This window comes from Papio anubis, chromosome 3 (genome assembly GCF_008728515.1).
Source record: "Papio anubis isolate 15944 chromosome 3, Panubis1.0, whole genome shotgun sequence".
Classification (NCBI taxonomy): domain Eukaryota; kingdom Metazoa; phylum Chordata; class Mammalia; order Primates; family Cercopithecidae; genus Papio; species Papio anubis.
This window is the reverse complement of record NC_044978.1, coordinates 177958000-177983523: the sequence shown is the minus strand read 5'-3', so window position 1 is coordinate 177983523 and position 25524 is coordinate 177958000. Positions and strand designations below refer to the sequence as shown.

The window sequence follows — 25524 nt, the reverse complement described above, 5'->3', positions numbered from 1 at the left end:
TGCAGGGTGAGTATGCCTGAACGTTTGCTGAATACCTGCTATGTACCAGGCCCTATCATGGGAGGGGGAATCATTCATCAACCAGATGTGGTCGCTCTACTCAAGGTGCTCACTGTACTCTAGGAGGGGAAGGACAAGGTAGCGTAGAAACACATAGGGGAGGGACCTATCAAAAAAGGGGAGGGATTCTGAAGGGGAAGAGACGTCTAGGTAGAGTGGAGACTTGAATTGGCTCATCAATGTCTGTTCCACCCTCCTGCAAGAGTGTCTTCCTGTAACTGCAAAGGCTAGAAATCTGCCAAGCTCATTTCGCAGACTCCATGCAGCTAGAGCTGCTTCATGATTTAGGTTTCTCAGTAAGTTGCATCCACGTAAGACTCAGCAAAGTGGGGCGAGGTCTGAGGTCTCATTCTGGGAGGCAGCTTCTCAGCTGCAGCAGGGGCAGCCACATCCTCTGCAGGTCAGTTCTCCCTGTGACTTGGGGCAGAGCTCTGAGTTTCAGCCCAGAGTCAGCTCTTCTGCCTCCCAGGGATTCTGAGAAGACATTTCATACCCTGTAACAAATCCCTTTCTCTGAACTAACTAGACTGTATTGAAGAATAAGTCCTGGTTGAAGCTTGAAGCTAAGCCCTGGTTGCTACAACCAGAGAAGAGCAGAGAGCAGGGACAATGGTCCAGAAATAAGGAACAGCATGAACAAAGGCTGAGAGGAGTGGTGAGCATGGGTTCAAGCTCTGGATGGCTGGGGTGAGTGCTGGAGAGGGGTAAGATGGGAGTGAGGAGGAGACCCTTCAAGAAGGGCTTTGTACATCATGATGAGAAGTTTGGACTTTATTCTTGCACAAGGGGAAGCTACGAAGGAGTTGGAAACAGGAGAAAGTCCTGGTCAGATCTGAGTTTTGGAACAGCTGCTCTGGCGGCTACATATCCGATTAGTCGGAGGACTTTTGCTTTAGGCAGGAGAGCAGTTGAGTCATTATTGCTTCATTGGTAAGCAGTGATGAGCCCCATTCAGCCGAGTACACAAACCCTATTGAAGTGTACAGGCTCTGGAGGCAAAGTCCTAGGTTCTGGGCCCCATATCCTCATTAGTCATACAGGGATTATCGTGGTGTTTACGTCCTGGTGCTGCAAAGATTTCATGAGTTATTATGAGTCAAGGGACTGGAAAACTGACTGACACATAATGAGTGCTTGAAAAATACTTAATATTTTTGGCCAGGCGCGGTGGCTCACGCCTGTAATCCCAGCACTTTGGGAGGCCAAGGCGGGCGGATCACGAGGTCAGGAGATCGAGACCATCCTGGTGAACACAGTGAAACCCCATCTCTACTAAAAATACAAAAATAAATAAATAAATAAATAAATAAATAAATATTAGCCGGGCGTGGTGGTGGGTGCCTGTAGTCCCAGCTACTTGAGAGGTTGAGGCAGGAGAATGGCATGAACTCGGGGGGCAGAGCTTGCAGTGAGCAGAGATCACGCCACTGCGTTCCAGCCTGGATGACACAGTGAGACTCCATCTCAAAAAAAAAAAAAAAAAAAAAGAAAAAACAACTTTGCTATTTTTATTATTCTCAAGAGCTTTCCCATGAATCCAGCCTACTGCATCCTTCTTCAGGATGAACTCTGCTCTGGTCATCCTGAAGGACTTGGAGTTAGTCAAATATGCTCTCTCTCTCTCTCATACCTTTGTACCTTTTCTTATGCTGTTCCTTTGTCTGAAAGTACCTACCCTGTGATTCTGGGCCTAGCCAATTCACCATTTAAATCACTGCAGTGATGTCCCAATATACCTGGAATAAATTCAGGATCCCTTAACAGCCTACAAAGCTCTGTGTGATCAGGACTCTCTAATCTCCTTTTATCTTGCTCTCGACTTTGTTTTCTTAATCTATTTATTTTGACTTTCATTCTTCTTTCTGTTCCAGGGTTGAGATCTTCGCACTTGCTGGTCTCTCTGCCTGCAGTTCTTACCCCTGCTCCACCTTCCTATCATTCCTTCTCATCATTTAGTCTTAGTTCCTAAGATAACTCTCCAGGCAGGCCTTCTTTCACAGCCTATTTTTAGAAGCCCCACTTCTTTCTGACATCCTATAATTTTCTCTAAGACCCTTTAAACCTTTCTTCATAACATTTATCCCTACGTAAAATAATCTCATTTACTCACCTGTTTCGTTGTGTCCTGTCTGCCCTTTCCCCCTACACACACATACACATGTGCATGCATTCACACAAGCACACACATACACACGTGAATGCATTTACACAAGCATGTGTGCACACACACACATGCATGTGCACAAGTACACACAAATGCAAGCCCTGAGAGCCAAGGCTTTCTCTACCAGTGGTTCTCAAACTTCAGCAGGCATTCAGAAGCACCTGGGGGCCTTGTGAAAACACAGATTGCTGGCCCCACCTCAGAGTTGCTGACTTGGTAGGCCTGGGATAAAACCTGAAATTTGGCAATTCTATACATACAGATCTTCAGGTGATGTTGATCCCGTTGGTACGGGGACAGCACTTTGAGAAGTGCCGAGCTACATTTTTCACAGTTCTATCCAGAACACTCAGATGAATGCCTAATGAACACAGAAGCTCATCAATAGATTTTTAAGTCAATAACTCTTAACTCTTCGTTTATCCTTCAAATAAGGAAATCACTTGTCACCTTCTCCAAGAAGCCTCCCAAACAAGAATAGGAGCTCTTTGCAGATGGCACCTTGTCTGACCTCCCTGGAATCCTCCACTATCCACTCAGGGCCTGGTCCAGGGCAGGAGTGTTCACTGAGTGTTCCTTCAGTGGTTAAGCCTAATGTCCTCCTTACAAATTTTTTTTCAAGTTATAGATATATAAATATATTTATACAGAAAGTAGCGTAACAGACACATATATATTCTCCATCAAAACTAAGCAGATGTTACATTTTGCCTTATTAATGTCAGCTCTCTTTAAAAAATAAAATACTCAGACGGGCCTGCTGGCTCACACCTATAATCCCAGCACTTTGGGAGGTCGAGGTGGGCAGATCAACTGAGGTCAGGAGTTTGAGATCAGCTTGGCCAAGAGGGCAAAACCCCACCTTTACTAAAAATACAAAAATTAGCTGGGCGTGGTGGCATGCACCTGTCATTCCAGCTACTCAGGAGGCATGAGGCAGGAGAATAGCTTGAACTCAGGAGGCAGAGGTCACAGTGAGCTGAGATCGCACCACTGCACTCCAGCCTGGGCGCTGGAGTCTCAGGGGAAACTGCAGTCTGGGCGACTCTGTCTCAAAAACAAAAAAACAAAAAAACAAAAAAACACTCAAGAATTGGCTTACTCCATCCGTTCCTTCCTTCATCTACTCTTTCCAGAGGTATTAACAATTAGTACTTGATGTTGAGATATTCCTTATTTCTTTTTACTTTTACTACAATATATGCATCCATAAATCATATAAAATTGTGAAACAGATAAACATATGGTTTTAGATAATATTGAGTTTATGCATATTAATTACTTGAAGCAGTGTTTGACATATAATTACTCAGTAAGCATTGCTGAGTATTATTGTTACTGTTTTGTGGCTTATCTTCCCTCTTAAAGAAATTCTTGTAAAATTTATCCAAGATACATATAGATCTGTTTGTTTCACTTGATGTTATCACTATTTTTAAGCTAGCCATTCTGACAGGTGTGTGGTCACATCTCATTTGCATTTCCCTAATGGATAATTTGCATTTTAATTTGCATTTCACTAATGGCGTAGGAAGATGAACACTGTTTCATGTGTTTATTTGTATGTCCTCTTCTGTGAAATGTCTGTTCATGTCTTTTGCTCATTTTTAATTGGATTAAAAAAATTTACTGTTAAGATTTGATAACTCATTATATAGTCTAGATACAAGTCCTTTGTCAAATATGTGGTTTGCAAATATTTTCTTCTACTCTGTAGCTTGTTTTTTAATCCTTCTTCACAGAGTCTTCTGCCGAGCATAAATCTTCAATTTTAATGAGGTCCAGTTTATGAATTTTTACCTTTATGAAACATGCTTTTGGTCTGAAGCAAGTCTGAAGACTCTTCACTTAGCTCTTCACTCTTCACTACTTCTATCAATGTCAAGTTTTTAAAACAAAATTTGTATTTTTATTTTATCTCCTTTATTTAAGAGAAAGTTTTAAAATACCCTGCAAATTTCCCAGCCCATTTTGCTACTTTGTTGGCTATGTGACTGGTTCTATTTTCTCCTATGATATTTTTTCTCAAAATTTTACAGTTTTACACTTTACACTTCAATCCATGATCCATTTTAAGTTTTTGTTTTTGTTTAAGACGGAGTCTTGCTTTTGTCACCCAGACTAGAGTGCAATGGCTTGATCTTGGCTCACTACAACCTCTGCCTCCTGGGTTCAAGCGATTCTCCTGCCTCAGCCTCCTGAGTAGCTGGGATTCCAGGCGTCTGTCACCATGCCCAGCTAATTTTTGTATTTTTAGTAGAGACAGGGTTTCACCATGTTGCCCAGGCTGGTCTTGAACTGTTGACCTCAGGTGATCCACCCGCCTCGGCCTCCTAAAGTGCTGGGATTACAGGCGTGAGCCACAGCGCCCAGCTGAGTTTTTTCAAAATACGTAAGGCATGAGGTTTGGGTATGGTTCATTCTTCTGCTTACCGTCATCCAATTACTATTTGTTGAAGAAGCGATCCTTCCTTCATGATATTGCTTTTGAAATTTTACAGTTGGGCACATTTGTGTGGTTCAAATTCTGTTTCATTGATCTATGTGTCTGTTCCTATGCTAATACCACATTGTCTTGATTGCTGTAGTTACATAATAACACTTAACATTGAGTAGGCTGACTCCTTCTGCTTTATTTTTTTTTTTCAAAATCACTTAGCTATTATAGACCCTGTGACATTTCACATTAATTTTAAAATAAGTTTGTCCATGTCTGCAAAAAACTTTTCTTGGACTTTGATAGCAACTGCATTAAATCACTTGGAGGAGAATTGTTATCTTTACTACGCTGAATCTATGAACATGGTGTGTTTCCACACTTATTTAGGTCTTCCTTGATTTTTGTAATCAGCATTTTATCATTTTTGGCACATAAATAGTGTAAATGTTTTTGTTACATTTATATCTAGGTAGTTTATTATCTATGGAATGACTGTAAATGGGATTTTTAAATTGTTGCTTTCCGCATGTTTGTTGTTAGTATATAGAAGTGTGATTAATCTTTAGATGTTAATGCTGTATACTGTAACGTTGTTGTCACAGTTCTAAGTTGATCTTTATGCATGAATGTTGTAGAGCACAACCTTGCTGTCACAACTGTACACACACACACATACATACTTCTTAGTTCCAGGATATTTTAATTTTAATAAATTCTTTGTTATTTTTTAATGTAAACAACGATGCCATCTGAAAATAGAGACAGTTTTATTTTCTTTTTTCTAATTTATATGCCTTATTTTTCTCTTGACTTACTGCAGTGGCTAGAACTTCCAGTAGTTTACTAAATAAGAGTAGTAAAAGCAAAAATCCTTATCTCATGCCCAGTCTTAGGGGGAAGGCATTCAGTCTGTCACCATGATGTTCCTTATAAATTGAAAAAGTTACCCTCTATTTCTAGTTGCCTGAGAGTTTTTATCATGAATGTTTACCACAGATGTTAGATGCAGAAATGCTCTTTCTGCATCAATTGATATAACAATAGGATTTTTTCGTTAGCTTGTTGAACATGGTAGATTACATCGACTGCTTTAAAAATATTGAACTAGCATTGCATGTCTACAGTGAATCCCAATTTGTTGTGGTGTGTAATTCTTTTTGCACATTGGTAGATTCTACTCGATAATAGGTTGGAGCAAAAGTAACTGTGGTTTTTGCAAAAAACCAGTTACTTTTGCTCCAACCGAATAATATTTTTGTTTAGATTTTTGTATCTATATTCAAGAGCTATGTTGTTCTTTCTTTTATCATACTGTCTTCATCTGCTTTTGTTATCAGGATAATACAAGTTTCATAAAATGAATTTAAAAGTATGCACTTCTCTTCCATCTTCCAGAAGAAATTGTGTAAAACTGGTGCTAATTCTTCCTTAAACATTTGATAGAATTCTCTCATGAAACCATCTGAACCTGATTTAATTTTCAGGAGCTACTGTGAATTTAATTTATTTAACAGATATAGGAGTGTTTATTTTTTCCTTGGTTGAATTTTGGTAGTTTGTGCTTTTTGAGGAATTGGTCCATGTCTTTTAAGCTGTCAAAATTATGAGTAAAAATGTGTTCACAATATTCTCCTTATCTTTTCAATGGCTGCAGAATCTGTATTGGCAGCCTCTGTTTAATTCCTGGTTTTCATTATTTGTTCTTCTTTCATTTAATGTTTGCCAGTCTTGCTAGAGCTTGATCAACTTTCTTAAATATTTTTGAAGAATCAGCTTATCCTTTCATTGATTTTCTCTATTGCTTTCCTGTTTTCAATGTCGTTGATTTCTACTGTTTATTATTTCATTCTTTCCGCTTGCCTTGGGTTTATTTTGCTCTTTTAAATTTTTATTATTATGTTTAATTGACCCATAATAGTTGTACGTATTTACGAAGTACTGTGTGATATTTTGATACATGTATGCAATGTATAATGATAAAAATCAGAGTAATTACCATAAGCATCATCTCAAATGTTTATCATTTCTTTGTGTTGGAAACATTCAAAATCTGCTCTTCTAGGTATGTGAAAATATACAATAAATTGTTGTTAACTAAAGTAATTTTAGAGTGGTACAGGATTTTTTCTATACCACATCTACATAGGACTTTTTTCTCCTAGGCAGATGTATTTTTATATCTGTTAACCAAGCTTTGGCTATCCTCCCTCCATGCTTATTTTCCCTGCCACTTTTCCCCACCATTAGTAACCACTATTTTACTCTCTACTTCTATGAGATCAAATTTTTAGTTCTTACACATGAGAGAGAATATGAGACATTTTCTTTTCTGCGCCTGGCTTGTTTTATCTAACATAATGTTCACCAAGCTCATCCACGTTGCCATGAATGACAGAATTTCATTCTTTTTTATGGCTAAACAGTACTCTATCATGTACATATACCACGTTTTCTGTATCCATTCATCTATTTGCGGACACCTAAGGTGATTCCATATCTTGGCTATTAGGAATAGTGCTGCAATAAATGTGGGAGTGCAGATACTTCTTCTGCATATTGATTTCTTTTACTTTGGATATATACCTAGTAGTGGGATTGTTGGGTAGTGTGATAGTTCATTTTATTTCTATTTTTTTAGGACGCTCCATACTGTTTTCCATAATGGCTATACTAATTTACATTCCCACCTACAGTGTGCAAGAGTTCCCTTTTCTCCACATCCTTGCCAGCATTTGTTATCTTTGTCTTTTTAATAATAGCCATTCTAATTGGGGTGAGATGATATGTCATTGTGGTTTTGATTTACATTTCCCTCATGATTAGTGATGATGAACATTTTTTTCCACATACGCTTGCCATTTGTATGACTTCTTTTGACAAATGTCTATTAAGTTCATTTGCCCATTTTAAAATCAGATTATTTGCTTGTTTTTTGCTGTTGAGTTGCTTGAGTTACTTTTATGTTCTGAATATTAATCTCTTGCCAGTTGAATAATTTGCGAATATTTTCTCCCATTCTGAAGGTTGTTTATTCACTCTGTTGATTGTTTCCTTTGATGTGCAGAAGGTGTTTAGGTTGACATAATCCTATTTTTCTTTTTTGATTTCTGAGATGGAGTCTCGCTCTGTTGCCCAGGCTGGAGTGCAGTAATGTGATCTAAGCTCACTGTAACCTCCACCTCCTGGGTTCAAGCGATTCTTCTGCCTCAGCCTCCCGAGTAGCTGGGACTACAGCAACTTGCCACCACGCCCAGCTAATTTTTGTATTTTTAGTAGAGATGGGGATTCACCATGTTGGCCAGGCTAGTCTCAAACTCCTGACCTCAGGTGATCCACCTGCCTTGGCCTCCCAAAGTGCTGGGATTACAAGCGTGAGCCACTGTGCCCGGCCCCATTTTTTCTATTTTTGCTTTTGCTGTCTGTGCTTTTGAGGTCCTCTCCATAAAAATCATTGTTCAGACCAATGTCCTGAAGCATTTCCCCTATATTTTCTTCCAGAAGTTTCATAGATTCAGGTATTACATTTAAATCCTTAATCCCTTTTAAGTTGTTTTTTATATAATGAGAGATAGGTGTCTAGGTTCATTTTCTGCATTAAAATATTCAGTTTTTCTGGCACCATTCATTAAAGGGACTATCCTTTTCCCCAGTAAATGTTATTGGTACCTTTGCCAAAAGTTTGTTGGTTGTAGATATGTGGATTTATTTCTAGATTCTCTATTCTGTTCCATTGGTCTATGTGTTTTTATGTCAATACCATACTGTTTTGGCTACTATAGCTTTACGGTACATTTTGAAGTCTGGTAATGTGATACCTCCAACCTTGTTCTTTTTGCTCAGGATTGCTTTGGTTATTCTGCATCTTTTCTAGTTTCATAAAAATTTCAGGATTTTTTTTTCTATTTCTGTGATGAATGTCATTAGTATTTTGATAAGGATTCCATTTTAGGTCACTTTTTGTAGTATAGTCATTTTCACAATATTACTTCTTCTAATCCATGAGCATGAGAAAACTTTCCAATTTTCTGTGTCTTCTTCATTTTCTTTCGCCCCTGTTTTATAGTTTCCCTTGTAGAGATCTTTCACCTCCTTGGTTAAATTTATTTATATGTATTATTTTGTAGCTATTGTAAATGAAATTGTTTTCTTAATTTCTTTTCCCACTAGTTTTTTGTGGGTGTATAGAAGTGCTATTACATTTGTATGTCAGTTTTTACCTGCAACTTTACTGAATTCATTTATCACTCCTAAGAGTTTTTTTGTGGCGCTTTTAGGGTTTTCTATATATAAGATCATGTCGTCTGCAAGCAGAGACAATCTGATTCTTCCTTTTCAATTTGGATGCCCTTTATTTTTTTTTTCTCTTGCATAATTGTTCTGTCTAGGACATTTAGTACTAAGCTGAATAACAATGGTGAAAGTGAGCATCCTTGTCTGAGAGGAAAGCTTTACACTTTTCCTTGTTCAGTATGATGTTGACTATGGGTTTGTCATGTATAGCCTTCATTTTGTTGAGATATACAAGATAATTTATTAAACAAATATTCATTGAATACCAACTACACGCTAGGCACTGGTTTAGGTGTTCTGGATACATTATTAAGTAAAAGGAATCATGTCCCTGCCTCCATGGTGTTACCTGACAAGAAGGCGGCACCTGGCACATATGAATGAGTGACTAAATGAATGACACTAAATTTCCGATGCTAAGCACACAAAGTGATTGACACATAGCATGTACTTACTCCTATAATCTTTATAATAACTCTAGAGGAATACACAAAAATACGTATTTTACTAAGGAAGAAACTGAGGCGTTGGAAGAGTGTAGATTACTTAAAGTCACCTACTTGGGAAAAATGGTGGATAGGAGTCAGGACTAACTTGCAGCTTTCACTTGGATGGACAGAGTAGCATGTGGAGAACCACTCGTGAACTCTTGTTCCAAGAACTATTGGAGAAACATACCAAGAAAGCCAAAAGAATCCAAAGGCCTTTTGAAGGAAGTGGACTGATGCTGCAGGCTCTGTGGGACAGCCAAGAACTCTGAAGACAAAGGACATAATGTCTTGGGAGCTCTATGGCCCCGCCCATCTCCTCATCCTCTCCATACAGTCACAGCTGATGCACTCTTGAAAGTGACACCTCTTGGCTGGAGGCCAACCAACACAAAACCAGCACACTTAACAAAAATACAACTGAGGACCCTCACAGAGTTCACTTCACTCCCCTCCTACCCCCACTGGAGTAGGTACTCATGTCCACGGTTGAGAGACCTGAAGATGGATCACAAGTGTCTTTGCAGATACTCTCCAGTACCACCCCAGAGCCTGGTAGCTCTGCTGGGTGGCTAGATCCCGAAGAGAAATAACAATCACTGCAGTTTGGTTCTCAAGAAGCCCCATCCCTAGGGGAAAAGGGAGAGCACCCCATCAAGGGAGAACCCCACGGGACAAAAGAATCTGAACAGCAGCCCTTAAGTCTCATATCTTCCCTCTGACACACTCTACCCAAATGAGAAGGAATCAGAAAATATGGTAATTCTGGCAAAATGACAAAACAAGGTTCTCTAATACCCCCAAAAGATCACACTAGCTAACCAGCAATAGATCCAAATGAAGACAAAATCTGTAAATTGCCAGAAGAAGGATTCAGCAGGTCAATTATTAAGTAATCAAGGAGGCACTAGAGAAAGGTGAAGTCCAGCTTAAAAAAATTAAAAAAAAAAAAAAGAGAATAGGAATAGAAAATCTCCAGTGAAACAGACAGCATAAATTAAAAAACAATCACAACTTCTGGAAATCAAGAACACATGTAGAGAAATGCAAAATGCACTGGAAAGTCTCAGAAATAGAATCAAACAAGTAGAAGAAAGGACTTCAGAGATTGAAGACAGGGTTCTCAAATTAAATCAATCTGACAAAGACAAAGAACAAAGAATTTAAAAAATGAACAAAGCCTCCAAGAAGTTTGGGATTATGTTAAATAACCAAACTTAAGAACAATTCGTGTTTCTGAAGAAGTGAAATCTAAAAGTCTGGAAAACATATTTGAGGCAATAATCAAGGAAAACTTCCCTGGACTTGTTAAAGATCTAGACATTCAAATACAAGTTTAAAAAACACCTGGAAAATTCATCACAAAAAGATCACCACCTAGGCACATAATCATCAGGCTATTTAAAGTCAGGACAAAGAAAATAATCTTAAGAGTTGTGAGGCAAGAGCATCAGGTAACCTATAAAGGAAAACCTATCAGATTAACAGCAGATTTCTCAGCCGAAATCATACAAGCTAGAAGGGATTGGGGTCCTATCTTTAGCCTCCTTAAACAAAACCGTTTTCAGCCAAGAATTTTGTGTGCAGCAAAACTAAGCTTCATAAATGAAGGAAAGGTACAGTCTTTTTCAGACAAACAAATGCTGAGAGAATTTGCCACTACCAAGCCAGCATTACAAGAACTGCTAAAAGAAGCTCTAAATCTTGAAACAAATCCTCAAAACACAACAAAATGGAATCTCCTTAAAGCATAAATCTCACAGGACCTATAAAACAATAATACACAAAAAAGCAAGGTATTCAGGCAACAAACAGCACAATGAATAAAACAGTACCTCACGTCTTCATACTAATGATGAATATAAATGGCCTAAATGCTCCACTTAAAATATACAGAATGGCAGAATAGGTAAGAACTCACCAACCAAGTATCTGCTCTCTTCAAGAGAATCATTTGACACATAAGGACTCACATAAACTTAAGGTAAAGGGGTGGACAAAGATTAAAGCTACAACAGTTAAAAAAGTCAAAGAGGGACATTATTTAATAATAAAAGGACTAGTCCAACAGGAAAACATCACATATCCAAATATATATGCACATAACACTGGAGTTCCCAAAATCATGAAATAATTACTACTGGACCTAAGAAATGAGATAGACAGCAATGCAATAATAATGGGGGACTTCAATGTTCCACTGACAGCACTAGACAGGTCATCAAGACAAAAAGTCCACAAAGAAACAATGAACTTAAACTATACCCTAGAACAAATGGACTTAACAAATATTTACAGAACATTCCACCCAAACAACTGCAGAATATACATTCTTTTCATGAGCACATGGAATATTCTCCAAGAGAGACCATATGATAGGCCACAAACAAGCCTCAACAAATTTAAGAAAATCAAAATTATAGCAAGGACTCTCTCAGTTCGCAGTGGAATAAAATTGGAAATCAACTCCAAAAGGAACCCTCAAAACCACGCAAATACATGGAAATTAAATAACCTGCTCCTGAATGATCACTGGATCAACAATGAAATCAAGATGGAAGTTTAAAAAATTATTTGAACTGAACAATAATAGTGATACAACATATCAAAACCTTTGAGATACAGCAAGAGTAGTACTAAGAGGAAAGTTCATAGCATTAAATGCCTATATCAGAAAGTCTGAAAGAGCACAGGTGGACAATCCAAGGTCACATGTGAAGGAGCTAGAGAAACAAGAAAAAACCAAACCTACAACCAGCAGAGGAAAACAAATAGCCAAGATTCGAGCAGAACAAAATACAATGGAAACAAACAAAAAACAATATAAAAGATAAATGAAACTAAAAGCTGGTTCTTTGAAAAGATAAATAAAATTGATAGACCATTAGTGTGATTAACGACAAAAAGAAAAGAGAAGATCCAAATAAGCTCAATTAGAAACGAAATGGGAGGTATTACAACTGATACCACAGAAATACAAAAGATCATTCAAGGATGCTATGAACACTTTTACACACATAAACTAGAAAACCTAGAGGAGACAGATAAATTCCTGGAAATACACAACCTTCCTAGATTAAACCAGGAAGAAATAGAAACCCTGAACAAAGTGATAACACATAGTGAGATTGAAATGGTTATTAAAACGTTACCAACAAAAACAATGTGCGGGGCCAGATGAATTCACAGCTGAATTCTATCAGACATTTAAAGAAGAATTGGGACCAATCCTACTGAGACACTGTTCCAAAAGATAAAGAAACAGGGAATCTTCCCCAAAACAGTCTATGAAACCAGTATCACGCTAATATCAAAACCAGAAAAGGACATAGCAAAAAAAGAAAACTACAGACAAATATCCCTGATGAACATAGATGCAAAAATCCTCAACAAAATACTATCTAAGGGAATCCAACAGCATATCAAAAAAAAAAAAAAAATCCACCATTATTAAGTGGGTTTCATAACAGGGATGCAGGGATGATTTAACATACATAAGTCAATAAATGTGATACACCACATAAACAGAATTAAAAACAAAAACCATATGATCATCTCAATAGATGCAGAAAAAGCATTTGACAAAATCCAGCATTGCTTTATGATTAAAACCCTCAGCAAAATCAGCATAGAAGGGACATACCTTAAGGTAATAAAAGCCATCTATGACAAACCCACAGCCAACATTCTACTGAATGGGAAAAAAGTTGACAGCACCCACACTGACAACTGGAACAAGACAAGGATGCCCACTTTCACCACTTCTATTCAACATAGTACTAGAAGTCTTAGCCAGAGCAATCAGACAAGAAAAAGAAATAAAGGGCATCCAAATTGGTAATGAGGAAGTCAAACTGTTGCTGTTTGCTGATGACATGATTGTATACTTAGAAAACCCTAAAGACTAATTGAAAAAAGCTCCTAGAACTGGGAAATGAATCCAGCAAAGTTTCTGAATACAAAATCAATGTACATAAATCAGTAGCTCTGTTATACACCAATAGCAAACAAGCCGAGAATCAAATCGAGAACTCAATCCCTTTTATAATAGCTGCAAAAAGAAACAAAACAAACAAACAAACAAACAAAAAAAAAAACACTATAAAATACTTAGGACTATACCTAACCAAGGAGCTGAAAGAGCTCTACAAGGAAAAGTAAAAACACTTCTGAAAGAAATCATAGACGACATAAACAAATGGAAACACATCCCATGCTCATAGATGGGTAAAATCAATATTGTGAAAACGATCACACTGCCAAAAGCAATGTACAAATTCAATGCAATTCCCCTGAAAATACCACCACCATTTTTCAGAGAACTAGAGAAAACAATCCTAAAATTCATCTGGAATCAAAAAAGAGCCTGCATAGCCATAGCAAGACTAAGCAAAAAGAACGAATCTGGAGGCATTGCATTACCTGACGTCATACGATACTGTAAGGCCATAGTCACCAAAACAGCATCATACTGGTATAAAAATAGGCACATAGACCAATGGAATGGAATAGAGAACTCAAAAATAAAGCTAAATACTTATAGCCAACTGATCTTTGACAAGGCAAACAAAAACATAAAGTGGGGAAAGGATACCCTATTCAACAAATGGTACTGGGATAATTGGCAAGTCACATGTAAAAGAATGAAACTGGATCCTCATCTCTCACCCTATACAAAAATCAACTCAAGATGGATAAAAGACTTAAATCTAAGACCTAAAACCATAAAAATTCTAGAAGATAACATTGGAAAATCCCTTCTAGACATTGGCTTAGGCAAAGACTTCATGACCAAAACCCCAAAAGCAAATGCAACAAAAACAGACATAAATAAATGGGAATTAATTAAACTAAAAGCTGCTGCACAGCAAAAGAAATAATCCGAAGATTAAACAGACAACCCATAGAGATAAAATCTTCGCAATGTATACATCTGACAAAGGACTAATATCCAGAATCTACAAGGAACTCAAACAAATCAGCAAGAACAAAACAAACATTCCCACCAAAAAGTGGGCTGAGGACACGAATAGACAATTATAAAGAGACAATATACAAATGACCAACAAACATGTGAAAAAATGCTCAACATCACTAATTATCAGGGAAGTGTAAATAAAAACCACAATGCCATATCACATCACTCCTGCAGGAATGGCCATAATCAAAAAATCAAAAAATAATAGATGTTAGCACAGATGTGGTGTAAATGAAACACTTTTACACTGTTGGTGGGAATGAAAACTACTACAACCACTATGGAAAACAGTGTGGAGATTCCTTAAAGAACTAAAAGCAGACCTACCATTTGATCCAGCAATGCCCCTCCTGGGTATCTACCCAGAGAAAAAGAAGTCATTATACAAAAAAGATAGCTGCACACACATGTTTATAGCAGCATAATTCGCAATTGCAAAAATATGGAACCAGCCCAAATGCCCATCAATCAACTAGTGAATAAAAAAATGTGATATACATACACACACACACACACATATACATATACACAGACACACAGACACACACACATATACCATAGAATACTACTCAGCCATAAAAAGAAATGGAATAATGGCATTTGCAGTAACCTGGATGGTATTGGAGACCATTATTCTAAATGAAGTAACTCAGGAGTGGAATACCAAACTTCATAGGTTCTCACTCATTAGTGGGAGCTAAGCTATGAGGATGCAAAGGAATAAGAATGATACAGTGGACTTTGGGGGCTTTGGGGGAAGGGTGAGAGGGGGTGAGAAATAAAAGACTACATATTGGGTACAGTGTACACTGCTCAGGTGACGGGTGCACCAGAATCTCGGAAATCGCCACTAAAGAACTTAATCTAACCAAACACTAACTGTTTCCTCAAAACCAATTAAAATTTAACAAAACAAAGGGGGAAGGAATATATTAACCAATGGCAAATGTTGATCTTTTCAGCAAATGGTTCTGTATTAATGGGTATCCATACAGGGAAAAATAAATTTTGGTACAAACTATACATTATATGCAGATGATTTCAGATGACTTGTAGATCCAAATGTACAATGTAAAACAATAAACCTTCTAGGAAAAGCATAAAGGAAGATCTTTATGACTTTAGGGTAGACAGATTTCTAACAGGATGTTAAAAGAACTAATAATAAGAATATGTTAAACTTGATTAAAATTAGGAATTTTAGTTCTGAAAACACACACACAGAATGTAAAGCAAATGAGGAAAAATGTTGATCTGGGGATACATTGAAAGCATATATAATTCTTTCTTTCTTTATTTTTTTTACAATTTTTGTAATTTTGAAATTATATGGAAATAAAAAGTTGCTAAAACACATACACACATACATCAGACTGTTTTAACTTAAAAATGTTATTCTCAAAGTGACCAGTAAGACAATAACTTAAAAATACAGTAAAATAAAGAACAAAGTAATTAAAATAGTATACTAGAAAATGTTTTTATTACACAAAGGATAGAAGTAATGGAGGAATAATGGGGGGAAACCCACAAGACATATAGAAAAAAATCACAAAGTAGCTACATAAATAACACCTTATCAGTAACTACATAATATAAATGGACTAAACACTACAATTAAAGGGAAGACACATCTTAATAACTTCTACTTTAAGAAACTAGAAAAAAAAAATTAACTAAACCCAAACAAAGGAAATGATAAAGATTAGAGTATTTTCTACTTCGTTGAAATAAACTAACGGCTTTCCAAAAAAAAAAAACCAAAAAAACACAAGACAAAACAAAAAACACTAATGGAATTGAAATCTGGTTATTTGGAAAAGTGACAAAAATTACAAAACTTTAGCTAGATTGTCCAAAAAAAAAAGAAACTCAAATTATTAAATTTGAAATGAAAAAGAAAACACTACTACCAACTTTACAGAAATAAAAGGATTATAAAAGAATAGTATAACAAATTTAATGCCAACAAATTAGATATTCTGGATGAAATAGATAAATTAGTAGAATTATGTAAATTATCAACACTATTCAAGAGGAAATAGAAAATCCGAAAAGGACTTTCATAAGTGAAAAGATTGAATTAGTAATGTAAATAATAATTTAAAAAATACTCACAAAGTAAAGCCCAGACTCAGATGGCTTCACTGATTAATTTTACCATTCAGAGAAGGGCTAATAACAATCTTTTGCAAATTCTTCCAAAAGACAGAACAGAGGGAAACGCTTTCCAATGCTTTCTAGGAAGCATTATCCTGACACCAAAACCAATGACATCATAAGAAAGAAAACTACATATCAATATCCTTCATAAATATAGACACAGAAATCCTCAACAAAACACTAGGAACAGAATCCAGCAACATATACAAGCATTATACATCATGACCAAGTAGGATTTATGCCAGGAATGCAAGGTTGGTCTAACATAACAAAAATCAGTCTAAAATATAATATTAATAGAATAAAAGATAAAACTTATATGATCATCTTAATATATTCAGAAAAAGCATTTGATAAAATTCAGTACCCTTTCATGATAAAAATATTCAACAAACTAGGAATGGAAGGAGGTGTCCCCCTAATTTTGTGAAGAATGATGTTGGTAATTTAATAGACATTACAGTGAATCTACAAGTTGCTTTGGGCAGTATGGACATTTTAACAATATTGACTCTTCCAATCCATGAGCATGGAATGTTTTTCCATTTGTTCGTGCCATCTATGATTTCTTTCAGCAATGTTTTGTACTTCTCCTTGTAGAAATCTTTCGCCTCCTTGGTTAGATGTATTCTCAGGCATTTTATTCTTTTTGTGGTTATTGTAATGAAATTGCATTCTTGATTTGGTTTTCATCTGGAATGTTATTAGTGGACAGAAATGCTACTGATTTTTGTGCATTTACATTTATTTTGTATCCTGAAACATTACTGAAGTCATTTATCAGGGTTATGGGTCTTTTGGAAGAATCTTTAGGGTTTTCTAAGTATAGAATAATGTGGTCTGTAAAGAGAGATAATTTGACTTCCTCTTTTTCTATTTGGATGCATTTTTCTTTCATTCTCTTGCCTGATTGTTCCAGCTGGGACTTCCAGTACTATGTGGAATAGCAGTGGTGACAGTGGGCATTCTTGTCTTATTCCAGTTCATGCTTTCAGCTTTTGCCTGTTCAGTATGATGTTGGCTGTAGATCTGTCATAGATTGCTTCTATTACTTTGAGGTGTGTTCTTTCCATGGCTAGTTAGTTGAGGGTTTTTATCATGAAGGGACGTTGAATTTTATTGGATACTTTTTCTGTATCTATTGAGATGATCATATGGTTTATTTTTTAATTGTTTATGTGATGAACCACATTTATTGATTTGCATATCATCTATGCATCCCATCAACAAAGCCTATTTGATCATGGTCAATTAACTTTTTGATGCGCTGCTGGATTTGGTTTGTTAGTACCTTCTTGAGGATATTGGCATGTATGTCTATCTGAGATATTGGCCTGTAGCTTTCTTTTTTTGTTATGTCTTTGCTGAATTTTGGTATCAGAATGATACTGGTTTCATAGAATGAGTTAGTCAGGAAACCATCCTCCTTAATTTCTGGAATAGTTTCAGTGGATTGATACCAGCTCTTCTTCATACATCTGGTAGAATTTGGCTGTTAATCCACCTGGTCCAGAGCTCTTTTGGGTTGACAGGTTTTTAAAATTGCTGATCCAATTTCATAACATATTATATGGAGCCAAAAAAAGAATGGATAGCTAAAGCAATCCTAAGCAAAAAGAACAAAGCAAGAAACATCACATTACCTGACTTCAAACTATAGCACAAGGCTACAGTAACAAAAGCAGCATGATTCTGGTACAAAAATAGATACGCAGACCAATGGAAGAGACTAGGGAATTCAGAAATAAAGTCACTTGCCTAAAACCAACTGATCTTTGGCAAAGCAGGCAAAAATAAACAATGGGAAAAGGACACCTTATTCAATAAATGGCGCTGGATAAACTGGGTAACCATATGCAGAAGAATAAAACTTGACCTGTCTCACAATACATAAAATTAACTAAAGATGGATTAAAACTTAAATGTAAGACCTCAAACTATAAAAATCCTAGGGCACTACTGCAGCACTTTGCTTGGGACTGGCCCTGGGCCCATGAAGAGGGAAGGAAATTCCTTTGTGCTTCTTGTTTCCTCCCCCTTTTCAATGTTAAAAGATGATTTTAAAAAAAGAAAAAAAGAAGGATCTGGCAAGATGGCTGAATAGGAACAGCTCTGGTCTGCAGCTCCCAGTGAGACCAATGCAAAAGGTGGGTGATTTCTGCATTTCCAATGGAGGTACCCAGTTCTTCTCACTGGGACTGGTTAGACAGTGGGTGCAGCCCATGGAGGGCGAGCAGAAGCAGGGTGGGATGTTGCCTCACTCCGGAAGCAGAAAGGGCTTGGGACCTCCCTCCCCTAGCCAAGGGAAGCCATGAAGGACTGTGCCATAAGAGACAGTGCTATCTGGCCCAGATACTACGCTTTTCCCATGGTTTTCCAACCCACAGACCAGGAGATTCCCTCAGGTGCTTACACCACCAGAGCCCTGGGTTTCATGCACAAAACTGGGTGGTTGTTTGGGCAGACACTGAGTTAGCCGCAGCAGAATTTTTTTTTCTTTTTCGTACCCCAGTGGCACCTGGAACCCTAGCAAGACAGAACTATTCACTCCCCTGGAAAGGGGGCTGAAGCGAGGGAGCAAAGTGGTCTTGTTCAGTGGGTCCCACCCGTGCAAAGCCCAGCAAGCTAAGATCCACTGGCTTGAAATCCTTGCCACCAGCACGGCAGTCTGAAGTCAACCTGGGATGCTCAAGCTTGGTTAAGGTGGGGGGCATCTGCCATTACCGAGGCTTGGGTAGGCAGTTTTCCCCTCACGGTGTAAACAAAGTCGCAGGAAAGTTCAGACTGAGCGGAACCCACTGCAGTGCAGCAAAGCTGCTGAAGCCAGACTGACTCTCTAGATTCCTCCTCAGTGGGCAGGGCATCTCTGAAAGAAAGGCAGCAGCTCCAGTCAGGGGCTTATAGATAAAACTCCCATCTCCCTGGGACAGAGCACATGGCGGAAGGGGTGGCTGTGGGAGCAGCTTCAGCAGACTTAAACATTCCTGCCTGCCAGCTCTGAAGAGAGCAGCAGATCTTCCAGCACAGTGCTCGAGCTCTGCTAAGGAACAGACTGCCTTCTCAAGTGAGTCCCTAACCCCTGTGCCTCCTGACTGGGAGATACTTCCCAGCAGGGGTTGACAGAAACCTTATACAGGAAAGCTCCAGCTGGCATCTGGCAGGTGGCCCTCTGGAAGGAAGCTTCCAGGGCAATGAGCAGGCAGCAATCTTTGCTGTTCTGCAGCCTCCGCTGGTGATACCCAGGCAAACGGGGTCAGAAGTGGACCTCCAGCAAACTCCAGCAGACCTGCAGAAGAGGGGGCCTGACTGTCATAATAAAAACTAACAAACAGAAAGCAATAGCATTGACATCAACAAAAAGGATGCCCACGCGAAAGCCTCATCCAAATGTCATCAGCCTGAAAGATCAAAGGTAGACATATCCACGCAGATGAGGAAAAAATAGTGCAAAAATGCTGAAAATTCCAAAAACCAGAATGCCTCTTCTCCTCCAAAGGATCACAATTCCTTGCCAGCCAGGGAGCAACACTGGATGAAGAATGAGTTTGACGAATTGACAGAAGTAGGCTTCAGAAGGTGGGTAATAACAAACCCCTCCGAGTTGAAGGAGCATGTTCTAACCTAATGTAAAGAAGCTAAGAACCTTGATAAAGGGTTACAGGAACGGCTAACTAGAATAAACAGTTTTTAAAAAACCATAAATGACCAGATGGAGCTGAAAACACAGCACGAGAACTTTGTGAAGCATATAAAGCACAAAGACAAGATTAGAGAAAAAAGAATGAAATGAACGGAACAAGGCCACCAAGAAATATGGGACTATGTGAAAAGACCAAACCTACAATTGATTGGTATACCTGAGAGTGATGAGGAGAACGGAACCAAGTTGGAAAACACACTTGAGGATATTATCCAGGAGAATATCTCCAACTTAGCAAGACAGGCCAACATTCAAATTCAGGAAATACAGAGAACACCATTAAGATACTCCTTGAGAAGAGCAACTCCAAGACATACAATCGTCAGATTCACAAAGGATGAAATGAAGGAACACATGTTAAGGGCAGCCAGAGAGAAAGATCAGGTTACCTACAAAAGGAAGCCTATAAGACTAATAGCAGATATCTCTGCAGAAGCCCTACAAGACAGAAGAGAGTAGGGCCAATATTCAACATTCTAAAAGAAAAGAATTTTCAACCAAGAATTTCACATCCAGCCAAACTAAGCTTCATAAACAAAGGAGAAATAAAATCCTTTACAAACAAGCAAATGCTGAGGGATTTTGTCACCACCAGGTCTGCCTTACAAGAGCTCCTGAAGGAAGCACTAAATATGGCAAGTAAAACAGGTACCAGCCCCTGCAAACCCGCCATTGCAAAAATATACCAAAATATAAAGATCAACGACACTATGAAGAAACCAAATCAACCAATGTGCAAAATAACCAGCTAGCATCATAATGACAGGATCAAATTCACACACAACAATATTAACCCTAAATGTAAATGGGATAAATGCCCCAATTAAAAGGCACAGACTGGCAAATTGGATAAAGAGTCAAGATCCATCTGTGGATTCAGGGGACCCATCTCATGTGCAAAGACATATATAGGCTCAAAATAAAAGGGATGGAGGGATATTCACCAAGCAAATGGAAAGCAAAAAACAGCACGGGTTGCAATCCCAGTCTCTGATAAAAGTCTTTAAACCAACAAAGATAAAAAACGACAAAGGGCATTACATAATGGTAAAGGGATCAATGCAACAAGAAGAGCTAACTATCCTGAATATACATGCACCCAATACAGGAGCACCCAGATTGATAAAGCAAGTTCTTAGAGACCTACAAAGAGACTCAGACTCCCACACAATAATAGTGGAAGACTTTCAATTATTAGTTAGACAGATCAATGACACAGAAAATTAACAACGATATTCAGTACTTGAACTCAGCTCTAGACCAAGTGAACCTAATAGACATCTACAAAACTCGCCACCCCAAATCAACAGAATATACATTCTTCTCAGCATCACATCACACTTATTCTAAAATTGACCACATAATTGGAAGCAAAACACTCCTCAGCAGAGGCAAAAGAATGGAAATCATAGGAAACAGTCACTCAGACCACAGTGCAATCAAATTAGAACTCAAGATTAAGAAACTCACTCAAAACCAAACAACTACATGGAAACTGAACAATCTGCTCTTGAATGACTACTGGGTAAATAACGAAATTAAGGCAGAAATAAATAAGTTCATTGAAACCAATGAGAAGAAAGACACAACACACCAGAATCTCTGGGAGACAATTAAAGCAGTGTTTAGAGAGAAATTTATAGCACTAAATGCCCACATCAGAAAGTGGGAATGATCTAAAATTGACACCATAACATCACAATTAGAAGAACTAAAGAACCAAGAGCAAAGAAATCCAAAAGCTGGTAGAAGACAAGAAATAACTAAGATCAGAGCAGAACTGAAGAAGATAGAGACATGAAAAATCCTTCGAAAAATCAGTAAATCCAGGAGCTGGTTTTTTGAAAAGATGCACAAAATAGACCATTAGCCAGACTAATGAAGAAGAAAAGAGAGAAAAATCAAATAAATACAATGAAAAATGACATGGAAGGTATCACCACTGATCCCACAGAAATACAAACTACCATCAGAGAATACTATAAACACCTCTATGCAAATAAACCAGAAAATCTAGAAGAAATGAATAAATTCCAGGACACATACACCCTCCCAAGACTAAACCAGGAAGAAGTCAAAACCCTCAATAGACCAACAACAAGTTCTGAAATTGAGGCAGTAATTAATAGCCTACCAACCAAAAAATGTTCAGGACCATACAGATTCACAGCCGAATTCTATCAGAGGTACAAAAAGGAGCTGGTACCATTCCTTCTGAAACTAGATCAAACAATAAAAAAAGAGGAACTCCTCCATAACTCATTTTATGAGGCCAGCATCATCCTGATACCAAAACCTAACAGAGACACAACAAAAAATAAGAAAATTTCAAGCCAATATCCCTGATGAACATTGATGTAAAAATCCTCAATAAAATACTGGCAAACCAAATCCAGCAGCACATCAAAAAGCTTATCCACCACAATCAAGTCGGCTTCATCCCTGGGATGCAAGGTTGGTTCAACGTATGCAAATCAATAAATGTCAATAAATGTAATCCATCACATAAACATAACCAACGACAAAAACCACATGACTATCTCAATAGATGCAGAAAAGGCCTTGTACAAAATTCAACACCACTTCATGCTAAAAAAACACTTGATAAACTAGGCGTTGATGGAACCTATCTCAAAATAATGAGAGCTATTTATGACAAACCCACACCCAATATCATACTGAATGGGCAAAAATTGGAAGTATTTCCTTTGAAAACTGGCACAAGACAAGGATGCCCTCTCTCACCACTCCTATACAACATAGCATTGGAAGTTCTGGCCACTGCAATCAGGCAAGAGACAGAAATAAAGGGTATTCAGATAGGAAGAGAGGAAGTCAAATTGCCTGTTTTTGCAGATGACATGACTGCATATTTAGAAAACCCCATAGTCTCAGTCCAAAAACGCCTTAAGCTGATAAGCAACTTCAGCAAAGTCTCAGGATACAAAATCAATGGGAAAAATTACAAGCATTCCTATATACCAATAATAGACAAAGAGAGCCAAATCATGAGTGAACTCCCATTCATAATTGCTACAAAGAGAATAAAATACCTAGGGATACAACTTAAAAGGGATGTGAAGAAATTCTTCAAGGAGAACGACAAACCACTGCTCAAGGAAATAAGAGAGGACACAAACAAGTGGAAAATCATTCCATGGTCATGGATAGGAAGAATCATTATCATGAAAATGGCCATACTGTCCAAAGTAACTTATAGATTCAATGCTATTCCCATCAAACTACCATTGACTTTCTTCACAGAATTAGAAAAAAACTACTTTAAATTTCATCTGGAACCAAAAGAGAGCCTGTATAGCCAAGACAATCCTAAGCAAAAAGAACAATGCTGGAGGCATCATGCTATCTGACTTCAAACTATACTACAAGGCTACAGTAACCAAAACAGCATGGTACTGGTACAAAAACAGATACATAGACCAATGGAACAGAACAGAGGCCTCAGAAATAATGCCACACATCTATAGTCATCTGATCTTTGACAAACTTGACAAAAACAACTAACGGGGAAAGGATTTCCTATTTAATAAATGGTATTGGGAAAACTGGCTAGCCATATGCAGAAAACTGAAAGTGGACCCCTTCCTTATATCTTATAGAAAAATAACTCAAGATGGATTAAAGACTTAAACATAAGATATAAAACCATAAAAGCCCTAGAAGAAAACGTAGGCAATACCATTCAGGACATAGGCATGGGCAGAGACTTCATGACTAAAACATCAAAAGCAACTTCAACAAAAGCCAAAATTGACAAATGAGATATAATTAAACTAAAGAGCTTCTGTACAGCAAAAGAAACTATCATCAGAGTGAACAGGCAACCTACAGAATGTGAGAAAATTTTGCAATCTATCCATCTGACAAAAGACTAATATCCAGAATCTACAAGGAACTTAAACAAATTTACAAGAAAAAAACCAAACAGCCCCATCAAAAAGTGGGCAAAGGACATGAACAGACACTTCTCAAAAGAAAACATTTATGTGGCCACAAACACAGGAAAAAAAGTTCATTGTCACTAGTCATTAGAGAAATACAAATCAAAATTACAATGAGATACCATCTCATGCTTGTTAGAATGGCGGTCATTAAAAGCCAGGAAACAACAGATGCTAGAGAGGATGTGGAGAAATGGGAACGCTTTTACACTGTTGGTGGGAGTGTAAATTAGCTCAACCATTGTGGAAGACAGTGTGGAGATTCCTCAAGGATCTAGAACCAGAAATACCATTTGGCCCAGAAACCCCATTATTGGGTATATACCCAAAGGATTATAAATCATTCTACTATAAAGACACATGCACACATGTTTTTTGCAGCACTATTTACAATAGCAAAAACTTGGAACCAACCCAAATGCCCGTCAATGATAAACTGGATAAAGAAAATGTGGCACTTATACACCATGGAATACTATGCAGCCATAAAAAAGAATGAGTTAATGTCTTTTGCAGAGATATCGATGAAGCTGGAAACCATCATTCTCAGCAAACTAACACAGAAACAGAAAACCAAACACCAAATGTTCACACTTATAAGTGGGAGTTGAACAATAAGAACACACAGACACAGGGAGGGGAACACTACACACCAGGGCCTGTCCGGGGGTGGGGGGCAAGGGAAGGGATAGCATTAGGAGAAATACCGAATGCATGCAGGGCTAAAAACCTAGCTGACGGGTAGATGGGTGCAGCAAACCACCATGGCACATGTATACCTATGCAGCAAACCTGGACATTCTGCATATGTATCCCAGAACTTAAAGTGTAATTTAAAAAAAAAAGAAAAAAAATCCTAGGACAAAACCTAGGAAATACTCTGCTGGACATTGGCCTAGGAAAAAGTTTATGACTAAGTCCTCAAATGCAAAGAGAGCAAAAACAAAAAAATTGACAGTTATGACCTAATTAAAGAGCTTTTGCACAGCAAAAGAAACTACCACAGCAAAAGATTAAACAGACAATGTAAAAAATGGGAGAAAATATTTGCAAATTATGCACCCAATAAAGTACTAATATTCAGAATCTATAAGGAACCGGAACAAATCAACAAGAAGAAAACAAAAGACCCCATTAAAAAGTGGGCAAAGGACGTGAATAGACATGTCTCTGAAGAAGACATACAAGCAGCCAACAAACATACGAAAAAACTGCTCAATGTCACTAATCATCAGAGAAATGCAAATCGAAACCACAATGAGATACCATCTCACATCAG

General features: G+C 37.7%; 1 protein-coding gene across 3 annotated transcripts in view; it reads right to left on the bottom strand.

Annotated features, from left to right (window-relative positions):
- STK32B (serine/threonine kinase 32B) overlaps positions 1-25524 on the bottom strand; it is a 412340-nt gene that overhangs the window by 162627 nt on the left and 224189 nt on the right. The gene's annotated exons all lie outside the window — the stretch shown is intronic.